Genomic DNA, 12,124 nt, shown 5'->3' on the forward strand with positions numbered 1-12,124 from the left:
CACAGACACACACACACACACACACACACACACTCTCTCTTTCTCTCTCTCCCTCCCTCACTCACTTGCTCACACACACACACACACACACACACACACACACACACACACACACACATACTCTCTCTCTCTCTCTCCTTCTCTCTCTCTCTCACACTATTTCTCTCTCTCTCACACTATTTCTCTCTCTCTCTCTCTCTTTCAGACTTTCTCACTCACTTGCTCACGCTCTTACACACACACACACACACACACTCTCACACACACACACACACACACACACACACACATATATAGGTTACACAGACCCCCCCCCCCCCCAGTCTTGTCTTGTCTGGTGGCGTCCGTGGCCCTGCTCTGACAGGGGCCTGGCAGGGGGGCGGTGTTAGCCGTCAGAGCCTGTCCTTCACAGAGCCACGCTACCCGCTGTGTCTCCCTGGGGGGGGGGGCGTAGGGGGGAGGGGATGGGTGGGGGGGACGCTGGGGAGATTAAAATTCAGCCCAGCCACCAGGGACCAGGGAGAGGGCTGGGGGGCCGCAGACCAGCCTGACCACACTGAGGAAACCAGACGACAGATTAGTTTCTCAACCCCGTCCGGTTCAACAAGGACACCGTCACGGGAAGACTGGTACGGCGTCAAGGCTCTGGGAGAGAGGGAGGAGAGAGGAGAGAGAGAGAGAGAGAGGCTCCGGGAGAAACACACACAGAGAGATAGAGAAGAGAGAGAAATCTCTTACATTTGGTCCATGTTAGTGCGTGATGGGGACACCATCATGAATGTGAATTGGCGGGTCTGTCGGTTTGTGGTCACACGAGCAGATGTCTAGAAGGTGTATGGATGGACTGAGGTGGGCTGAGGTGGGCTGAGGTGGACTGAGGTGGGCTGAGGTGGGTTGTCGTGGTGATTGAACAGGTGAACGCAGGTAAGTGTGACGAATCGCCTCGAAACAGGTGAGACATCCCATAACTGGCGCTGAATGATGATGCGTTCAATGGGACAGAACTAATATCCTTCAGGTACGGCAGGTCTTTACCTCCCTCCTCATGTTGTGATCTGCTTGTTGTGATCTGTAGCTACTGTAGAACTATGAGGGATGACCTACGCCATGGTCGTGTGCACTGATGAGCCTAAACATTGTCACGACCACTGGCAGGTGACGTGAATAACGCTGATTATCTTGTTACCGTGGCACCTGTCACAGGGGTGGGGTCTGTTAGGCAGCAGGCGAAGAGTCGGTTGTTGGAGCTGATGAGTTGGATACGGGGAGAAATGTGCAGGAGGAAAAGAGCTGAGCCACTTTGACAAGGGACAGATGTTGTTGTGGCCAGACGACTGGGTCAGAACATCTCTAGAACGGCCAGGCTTGTGAGGTTAGGGTGAGGGTTAGGGTCAGGGTTAGGGTCAGGGTTAGGGTTAGGGTCAGGGTTAGGGTTAGGGTCAGGGTTAAGGTTGGGGTTAGGGTCAGAGCTAGGGTCAGGGTTAGAGCTAGGGTCAGAGCTAGGGTCAGGGTTAGGGTCAGGGTCAGGGGTAGGGTCAGGGTTAGGGTTAGGGTTAGAGTCAGGGTTAGGGTTAGATGCTAAACTCCATTTTGTCGTTGTCTAGTACTTGTACTCTGCAACGACAATAAAGTTGAATCTAATCTAATGAATTAAAAAATGTACTGGTTTCTATTAGGCCTTAGCTCCAATCTTACACTCGTTTCGAAACAAGGTTACACAGACTTGGAACAATGTTATCAGGCCTGTTTCTTTTTACCTCAGGAGAGCCGGTCCTGTCCTGCCTCCCACGATCTCTCTCTCCCTCCCTGTCTCTCTCCCTCCCTCTCTCTCTCCCTCCCTCTCTCTCTCCCTGTCTCTCTCCCTCCCTCTCTCCCTCCCTCCCTCTCTCTCTCCCTGTCTCTCTCTCTCCCTCCCTCTCTCTCTACCTCCCTGTCTCTCTCTCCCTCCCTCTCTCTCTCCCTCCCTGTCTCTCTCCCTCCTTGTCTCTCTACCTCCCCCTCTCTCTCTCTCCCTCCCTCTCTCTCTCCCTCCCTGTCTCTCTCCCTCCCTCTCTCTCTACCTCCCTCTCTCTCCCTCCCTCTCTCTCCCCCCCCCTGTCCCACGGGGGTGGGCCACCCCTGTAATTCAAATTCAAACTGCCGCTTGTTCCATCGCCTCCTCCTCACCTCGCCAGGCCTCGTCCCTGTTCCCCCGGTACGGAACATGATCTCCCATCAGATCTGCGTTCGTTCCTTGGCGGCGGGGGAAAGTGTTTCCTTTTTAATTGGCTTTAATTATCTCCAAATTGGGATGGGGGCGAGGGATCGCCTCGTGTGTTCTCCTCTCGCTGGGGCGCGTCACGTCTCAGAGAGCCTCAGACACACACTCACACGCACACACACACACACACACAAATGCGCACACACACACAAATGCGCACACACACACACAAATGCGCACACACACACACAAATGCGTGCACACACGCACACACACAATTGCGCACACACACACACATACAATGCGTGCACACACACACAAATGTACAGACATGCACCCGCCTGCGCGCGCACGCACACACATTCACACACATGCACGCGTGTGCACGCACACACACATAGAGACACATACGCACGCACGCACACACACACACACACACACACACACCCAGACACACACACACAGACACACACACACACAGAGAGAGAGAGAGACTCGCAGCATGGGAGGCTCCTGCATAAACAAACACAGCACAAGGCTTGGGTGTGTTCCAGAGAAGTTACAATGCATGCAAGAAGGTTCGATTGAGCGTAGAAAAGTTCGCCCCGGCACACACACACACACACACACACACACACCACGATCACATGAGTCTGACCCAGAGCGTCTGCACAATAAGCACGGAGATCCATCCAGCATAAATGAACCACGCGGGGGGGGTGGGGGGGGGGGGTAATTGAAGGGAGTTAACAAGACTAGAGGTCTTGGTTAGACTCTCCAGCTGGCAAACTTTGGATCCCTTGGATGTTTTAAAAGATTTGCACAATGCCTCCATTGATATGAAATGTGCATAGCTGTAGAAAAGAAGCCACGGTATTATTATTATTATTACAATATTCCTTCAACCGTTCTGAAGATGAGAGAAGACATTCAGCCAGAATATGAATCAATAACAATCGACTGGTAGAGAGAAGCAAGCATCCGCACTCTCAAAACTGTGCGGAAAAAAACGACATCGATTTTCGGAGAGTTTTGAGTGTGCGAATGGCTGCTACTTTTCATTCCGTTTCACACTCTTCAGTTCCAGCGCCTCCTTGGCGCTAAGTCTGATTACGGATGTACTGTTTTCGACTCGATAAAAATGAAAACGGCTGAATCTGAAGCAATACAAACTGTAGAGTCTAGGGGGTAGAACGTAGCAAAAAAAAAAAAGGATGATATTGGAAGCAGACAACAAAAAGGTAATGCGTGACCGACCGTCCGGGGGGGTCGATGTTTAAGTATCAGACCTCAATGCCCCTCGATCTTTCATGCCGTCATTCACTAGAGTAGCTTGAGAGAAAAAATAACAGGTTTTTTACCGCATCAAACGGTTCAGGGACGGAGGGAGAGACGGAGGGAGAGAGTATCTTCGGTGACCTTGCCGTGGTCTCCTCATCCATCTTCAGCAGGACATCAAATGGTGCTGGACAGAGGAGGAGGGGGGCAGAGGAGGCAGGGATGGGGTGGGGAGGGGGCGGAAGAGGAGCCAGGGAAATTGGACGCGCTGATCTTGATGGTCGGTGGTCGGAAGTCTTTCGAGGCCTCCTCGTGGGGGGATATCGGGGGTGAGGGGGTGGAGGAGGGGGGGGGGGGGTAAGAGATTAAAGTGTGTGTGTGTGGGGGGGGGGGGGCATAATGCTCTTACACACACACACACACACACACACACACACACCAAAGAAATCAAAAATATACCTCTGACTCTTACAATAACTATATGTTTGTGCACACGGTATTATTATGGTATTATTACACACACACACCCCCCCCCCCACACACACACACACAGACTAAACAAGGTCAACCATTTAGCCCGTAACGATCACGACTCGTTACAATTCAAGATGATCCATTGCTCTGGAAACCCTCCCAGACAGTCCCACGGAACAGGACTGTCTCTCAGCCTGGAAGGCCTGTCAGATCCACCCTATACCTCCCTCACAGCTGAACCACATCTGGCACCTCACCACAGCAGCACTGGATCCTCTCCTCTCTCTATACCTCTATGTATAATCCTTCTATCATTCCTCTCTCTATATCTCTATGTTTATAGTTCTATCTCTCCTCTCTCTATACCTCTTAATGCAAAAAGCAATTGACCATTCGAGGGCGGGGGTTGTAGACTCATTTACCACTGGTACAGGGTAAATGCCCCTTGTAAATGGCCCTCGAATGGTCAATTGCTTTTCTACAACAGCCACCACATAATATAACAAATAAATACACAGTTGTAACATTAAATTCATGTATTTACAATCATTAATCGTTTCAGAATACATATATCCTTCCACCACAGAATATAGTCCCATAAACAAGATCAACGATTGCATTGCTCCTTCCTCTCATGGTAAATTGCTTCCTTCTATCACTCCTCTCTCTGCTGTGTACTCCTTCTCTGTACATACATACCTTTATCTGTCCTCTGTGGAGCAGAGGAGGACCCCTATCACATGCACATAGAAGGACAGTTGAGACAGGCACGGTCACGGACACCTACGGGGGAGGGGGGGGGACGGTGGGCGATGTCTGCAGTGAGTAATGGCCCCAGCGTGAAGGCCCTGGGAGAGAGAGAGAGAGGGGGAGGGCGGGGGGGGAGTCGTCGGATCGATACGTTATAATGTTAACAACGATCCTCCCTCATTGTCATCCCCGAGACAAATCTATTAAAGACTCCGTCTCATCATCAGCTCTCTGGGCAGATAGAGGAGAGGGGGGGGGGCCGCCGCCATCAACGCAGGAGAGAGAGAATAGGGCCCCGGCGGGGGGAATGAATACCAAAAGCGAGACGCCAATTTTCTGAGCCGCAAAAGCTGTTTTGTGAAGTCCACAAGATAGCGGCTATTGTGTCAGTTGGATATTCAACTCCTGTCATTGTCAAGATATTCACTCCCGTCATTGTGGGTTTGTGCAGTCGCCGGGCTATTCACCGACCGCAGTTATCAACAGCTCATGTCGGACTGTTGTGAGTCTGTCTGTGAGAGAAAAAGCAATTCCATTATTGCGACACTGATTAAGAATCCATTAAAGGAGAAGAGTGAGGTATCGACAAACATGTTTTTCTCTTTTGTTGAAACGCGGCGAACGTTTAACGGCGACAACACAGATTGCGATGAAAGGTTGGTGACGAGGCTTCAACCTTTATGTTTTGGACATAATCGTTTTAGAAAAAAAAGTGGAAAAAATTGCTCCTTTGTTGGATGAAAACACTACAATGCTTACTACACACACCAAGGTGGAATTAACTTAAAACCACGAGGAGAACGGTTAAAGTAATACCGTTGAAGAACGAACCGAAGGAGAAGCCGCCATCGAACAGAACAAAAACGTTCACGCCGTTGTCTAGTCTGACAGATTAAAACGCCTGGCTTTTAACTTCGAAACAGTCAAGCGTGTCGCCAAATCTCCCGTGAGAAAAGGAGAGAGAGAGAGAGCGCAGGAACATTTGTACGTGTTCTCTGAGGGGTTATACGTGTGCATGCGTGCGTGCGTGCGGGTCTCTCTCAGGACCCAACGGACGAGCAGCGGCGGCGGTGGCGGCGGAATTGCGGACGTGGGTCTGATGTGCGTTCCACATGTGGAATTTTCATTATGGAGAAAAAGCCAAATAAGCACACATGCATGCGAGGCCTCCTGACAAGGATGAATGAGGGAGATATGGGTGGTTGGGCCTAGCTGAGATGGAGGGTGAAGGTCTCAGCTGCCCTCAAACCTGTCCCCCCCCTGCCCCCTCCTCCCCACCCTCATGTCCGTCCCCCCCCCCCCCGCCTCTCCAATTGCTCATTTCACCCTACAAAACTGTGAAAAGTATTTTCCCATAGACAAACATGAGATATACATTAGGTCACATTCACAGTGTGTGGTGTTACAGAAACCAGGTCAGCGATTCCATACCACACCACACACACACATATACACATACACACATACACACATATACATATACATACTCACACACACACACACACACACGCACATATACATACACACACACATACATACACATACACACACACACGGCAACCACACACACACACACACACACACACACACACACACACACACACACACACACGGCAGCCACAGACACTCACACTCACACACACACACACACACACACACACACACACACATATACACAACCTGATACTTGAATCTGAACTTTCCGTAATGTTGTTTACATTAAGAATGTTGATTTAATCTGTTATTGACGCTCTGACGCTATTGTATATACAGTTATTGTTGTTTATATCCTGCTTATTCTATTATTGATTTTTCATTTCTACTGCAATGCCAATGTCTAATGAACCTGAACACAAGAATGTTACTCCTTGTATCCGTACATTGATGTCATAAAAGCAATTCTGAATCTGATGACATACACATACAAGCACACACGGCAACATACACACACCCACACACACACCCACACGGCACACATACATACACACACCACACACACACACATGCATACACACACCACACACACACACCACACACCCGCACACACGCACACACGCACACACACACACACACACACAGACACACAGACACACACACACACAAACACACACACACACACCACACACACACACACACACACACACACACACACACACACACAGACACACAGACACACACACACACAAACACACACACACACACCACACACACACACACACACACACACACACACACACACACAGAGCGATACAAATAGGCTTCGACTTACCCTCCCCTCCCCCCCTCCCCCCACCCCCCCCCCCCACCAACTGTACATTCTGATGTTTTACGATCCTGACCTCACATGTAAGAGCCACAGGGCTGCAGGGACAGATCAGCTTAAGTGAAAGGCGTCCCCCCCTCCCCCCCTCCCTGCCCCTCTCCTGCCCCTTCTGCCCCCCCTTGCCCTTCTCCCCCCCCCCCACCCCCCCCCCCCCATTTTGGCCCCCCAGGCCGTGGAAGAAGATCGGGTGACTCTCCAGATGTGTGGCAGAGGCCAGGGCCGGGCTCGGAGAGAGTGTGTGTGTGTGTGTGTGTGTGTGTGTGTGTGTGTGTGTGTACGGCACGCTCCAGTGCTGGTGGCCCCTCACACCCAGGAATGTCACATTCCCTGGCGCTCGACGCCACCGGCCTGTCAGGGAGACGGATGGGGCCTGATGCCTCTGTGGCGTTGGTGTGGATCCCTGCCCTCCTCCCTGCCCTCCCTGCCCCCCTCCCCAACCCCCCCCCCCCCCATCCCCAAAACCCCTCTGTCCTCCAACCCCCAAAACCCCCAAACCCCCAAAAACCCTCTGTATCAAACCCCCAAACCCCAACCCCTCAACCCCCAACCCCCCCCCCCCATTCCCAAAACCCCTCTGTCCCCAACCCCTCAACCCCTCAACCCCCAAACCCCTCTGTATCCAACCCCCAAACCCCCCCCCCCCTCCCATGCCCAAAACCCCACTGGCCCCAACCCCTCAACCCCCCAACTCCTCAACCCTCCTCACCCCACTGTCCCCCAACCCCCCCCCCCCCACCCTTGGGACCACATAGGGACCTCCAAACGCTGGGCCTCAGCCCCATACCTAACCTCCTGCCCCCTCCCCACCCCACCCCCCCCCCCCCCCCCCCCCAGAGGTCTTTATTACCAGTTTTATTTTAAGCCCTGCGGTCGCGCCACCACCATCACAATGCGTCATGAGGTCCTTCCTTCACGTACGGACCCTCGGACCACCGCCAAAGCGACTGCGGGGTGGAGGGTGTGGGTGGTTGGGGGGGGGGGGCGGTGATCCTGGCCGTGGTGCTGTTCCCCGACAGTCACCCTGTGAGGAGAGAGATTGGCCTCAGTTCAAAGGGGATTCAGGAGGAGCGAGGAGGGCGTGAAACATAAAACAGCAACGACTCGCTCTGTCGGTTCAGATACCGCAAATTAATATGACTGTTTGGATTATTGAATTCTCCACATATCTCCACGAGTCGAGAGTCGAGTCTTCGCGACGCCACAGTGTGGAAGAGAGGAGATTTACTGTTTCTCACACTGAAGGGTTGGAAGCTTATCTGATGTTTTTCGAAGCTTATCTGATGTTTTTCCCCCGTCACCTCGGCGGTTAAGCGTTTCTGTTGATCAACGCCAACCCGACGTCTGAACTCCAGAGGACAAGTCCGGACAAAGGTTACAAGTGAAGCACTCGGTTCATGTCAGGAACCTTCCTTCCCTCCCCCCTTTCCTCCCCCCCTCCACTCTCTCTCTCTGCACATTAACATTTGATACACTAGCTTCTGGTGTCACGAAATCAAGATGGATGCCCAGAACTTAGCTACATAGCGTCTGTGCCAAGCCCTACACCGAGCGCCGGGGTCGGTTTCACAGTTCACACACACACACATCTCGTCGGCGGGGTGTTAATTTATGGTAACTGCTTAGAGCTACGGTCAAATTCCAATCAATAACGCTTCCCCGTGGGGTGAGGAATCGCCCTGTCCCGTTAATCTATCTTCCCTCAACCTTAACATCCCAGAGGCTTAGCTGGGTTGTCCCTTCGATGGCGGATATGTGATATGTGATCTCTAAATTCACTGCCTTTCATGTACGCTACTATATTTCTAAAATATGTATTTTTTTCACACACACACCCCGTCTGTACGGGGTAGGGTATTCTCATTTGTGGGGGTTATAGGTGTCAACAAGAGAGCTAGCGAACACACAAGCTATCTTCTCCTCAACTGTATAGTTGGAAGACGTGCCACAGGGTTCTTTTAGCGCATCATTTTTTCCAGAAACAAATCATTCCGGCACCGACAAAATGCATTCCAACCCCGGGAGAAACACAAGCCCCTTACTACCCCGCGCCAGAGAGGCGAGACAGCCCACAAGTCTTTTCATTCCACAAACCAGGCCTCTCTCTTCTTCTTCTCCTCCACAATCATTAATACACACAAACACAGACAGGACAGACTGACACACACATACATCACACACACACACACACACACACACACACACACACACAGACAGACACCCCCCGTCCCCCCCCACAACCCACCCACACACACACACACACACAGACACACACACAAACATCTCCCCCCACAAACACGTACACACACACACACACACACACGGGATACACTTTCTCCCAGGGTGAATCTGCTGAGCGCTACACACATATATCAACATATGTTCTCTATGTGTCACTGCAAGAGGGCCTCCACACAGTTTTGGAATATTTCTAAGGGACACGCCGTGCCAAATAAATACAGAAAAAAACAGTGTCTGAGTAGGCCTCTAACGAGGCTCACAGGCTGTTGCTCCCGGCTCCCTGAGGAAAATTAACCTCCTCTTCCACAATCGAGAGGCGGAACATTTTGCCAGTCCCCGAACAGTAGAACAGTAGCTTTAAACAGCATTTCTAATCACTCTTTTAATTAAGACATTAGTGTGTCGTTGTGACTCTGTCTTGTTCTCAGGCTGGAGGTGTAGGACAGGTGGGCAAGGCACTAGGAATAGCAACCTGGAACGTGAAACAGTATCAGGTAATGGAAGACACACACACACACACACACAGTCACACACACTCTCTCTCTCAAACCCCACACTCTACACAGGTCTACTATTTTCAAATGCAGTTTTGGTACACTCAGAGTAAACAAGACCACATGTGCCAAGGCAGATACCGTTACACACATATCGGAATTAGATTAGCCGGCCTATCTCGTTCCCCCCAGAGCTCGGCCCCCCATCTGTATACATCAGACAGTCTCTCCCCACAAAAGACCTGGAGGTTCCCTGCTCCAGTGTTTAATCCGTTCCCCAACACCCCCGCCCCCTCCCCCGTTCAATAGGCACTCCTGTGTTTATACTGCTTTTCATTAGCTGTAGCAAATTACATTTTAATCCATAAAGCCCCATTTCATTTCTGGAAGAAAAAAAAAACGGTTTGACTGCTCTGGGAGATTTGCATTGAATTTACTGCCAGGAGAGAATGAAGGCCGGGAAACAAAGTGAGGGATGATGAAAGATAGTTTCTTTCTTTTTTCTCTCTCTCTCTCGCTCTCTTTATTGTTGTTTTCGTCCTATCTTTTGTCTCCTGACAGGCTGATGGAAACTAGCGCAGATGGAGCTCTCTCTCTCTCCGACGACGTCTCGGAGAAGCAGAAGAAGAAATCCTCCGTCAGTCTTGGTTTCATCTAACTTTACCCTGCTTAACTTCTCCTTTCTGACAGCTAGCTAGCTAGCTTGAGGGTGATGATTATTCCTGTATTAGACTTTACCTCATATCATTACGAAGGCATTCTCCGTACGCACACATCCTGTGAGGAATTTAACACATTGGGGCCAAGTGATTACGAAGTGATTTGACCCATTTTTCAGGCGATACACAAACAACAAATGACTTTGTTTCATTGATAAACGACAGCTAGCTAGGAGCTAGCCTAACTATGTGGCTATGCGTTAGCCAACTGTAAACCTCCCATTAAACAACCCAATCCTCCCCTGTCTTACAAAGCTGTTTCTACTCTCAGCAGCCATTTCTCCTTCAGCGGACACACCGCTTTGATCTCTCTGCTGTTTCCAGGGTCTTAATTGCCCCTTAATTTGTGTGACCGGTAGACCCTGATGCTGCCTGTGATACGGAGGCAAGGCTCAGTTGGGTAAAAACAGAGGCAGACTATGAAGGGTAGTCAGTGTACGCTCCGTCGGTCCACTCAGTGAAGTCGGTGCCCCCCCCTGAGGCCTACTCAGGCAGGAGAAGCCTGGGGGACGGGTTGTAACTGCCCCCCAGCGGAAGGGCACACATGCTGGGTAAAGGTGTGAGTGAGGGGCCCCTTAATTACCAGTTGTGGGGGTAGGGGGAGCTCAGGCTTGGAGAGAGGATCTTTGGTCCAGAAATCCTTTTTCCCTCGGGGCGATTTCCTGAGTCTACTTTTAATGAAAGAGACACTCTGACTCTAGGTTATCGTGAAGAGGCCGATTCTTTAACTAGAACAAAAACTCTCACAGACAGACGCAGACACAGACACACACACACACAGACACAGACACAGAGACAGAGACAGAGACAGAGACAGACACAGAGACAGAGACAGACACAGACACAGACACAGAGACAGAGACAGAGACACAGACAGAGACACACACACACACACACACACACACACACACACACACACACACACACACACACACACACACACACACACACACTGTCTGACAAGCCTTGAGGAGTAGACAGATTTGTGGAGTAGAATGACTGCACATTTTTTTTTGCCGTCACTCATTTCACTACAGAACACAGCGGTCTGTTTACAAACACTGTCCATGTACATAAATATGTATATTTTTTGTGTGTGTGAAATTGGGGGAGAAATGTTTACACTTAGTGACGTTCTTCATATTGTTTTCTCATGACATGAATTTCCAATGATCATGACTTCATGGTGTCCATGTTTATGTTTGAGCACGTACACCAGATGCTATTGCGGGGATACTCCGAGCTTGATTGAGAGAGATATTCAGACAGCTGAACAGACTCATAAACACTCTTATACACTGGACCGTTCCTGACATGAAGAACGTCACAAGACAGAATTGTATTTAATTATTTCACATGAATTCACCCTTTAAGATCCTGCATAACACAATTAGGTTTGGAAAGCAACCTCATACTTCTTCACTTTGACTCATTGTAGTTCTTACCAGTACGATTTTTATTATACATATTTACTGTACTCACATATACCGTGATGCAAAATTATGATATTTTATATTTATAATAATTATAATAATTATAATTCATTACACTGGTCTGAATATATATATATATATATATATATATATATATATATATATATATATATATATATATATATATTCTTCCACACACACACACACACACACAC

Source organism: Nansenia antarctica (assembly GCF_963989245.1).
Source record: "Nansenia antarctica genome assembly, chromosome: 1".
Classification (NCBI taxonomy): Eukaryota; Metazoa; Chordata; class Actinopteri; order Argentiniformes; family Microstomatidae; genus Nansenia; species Nansenia antarctica.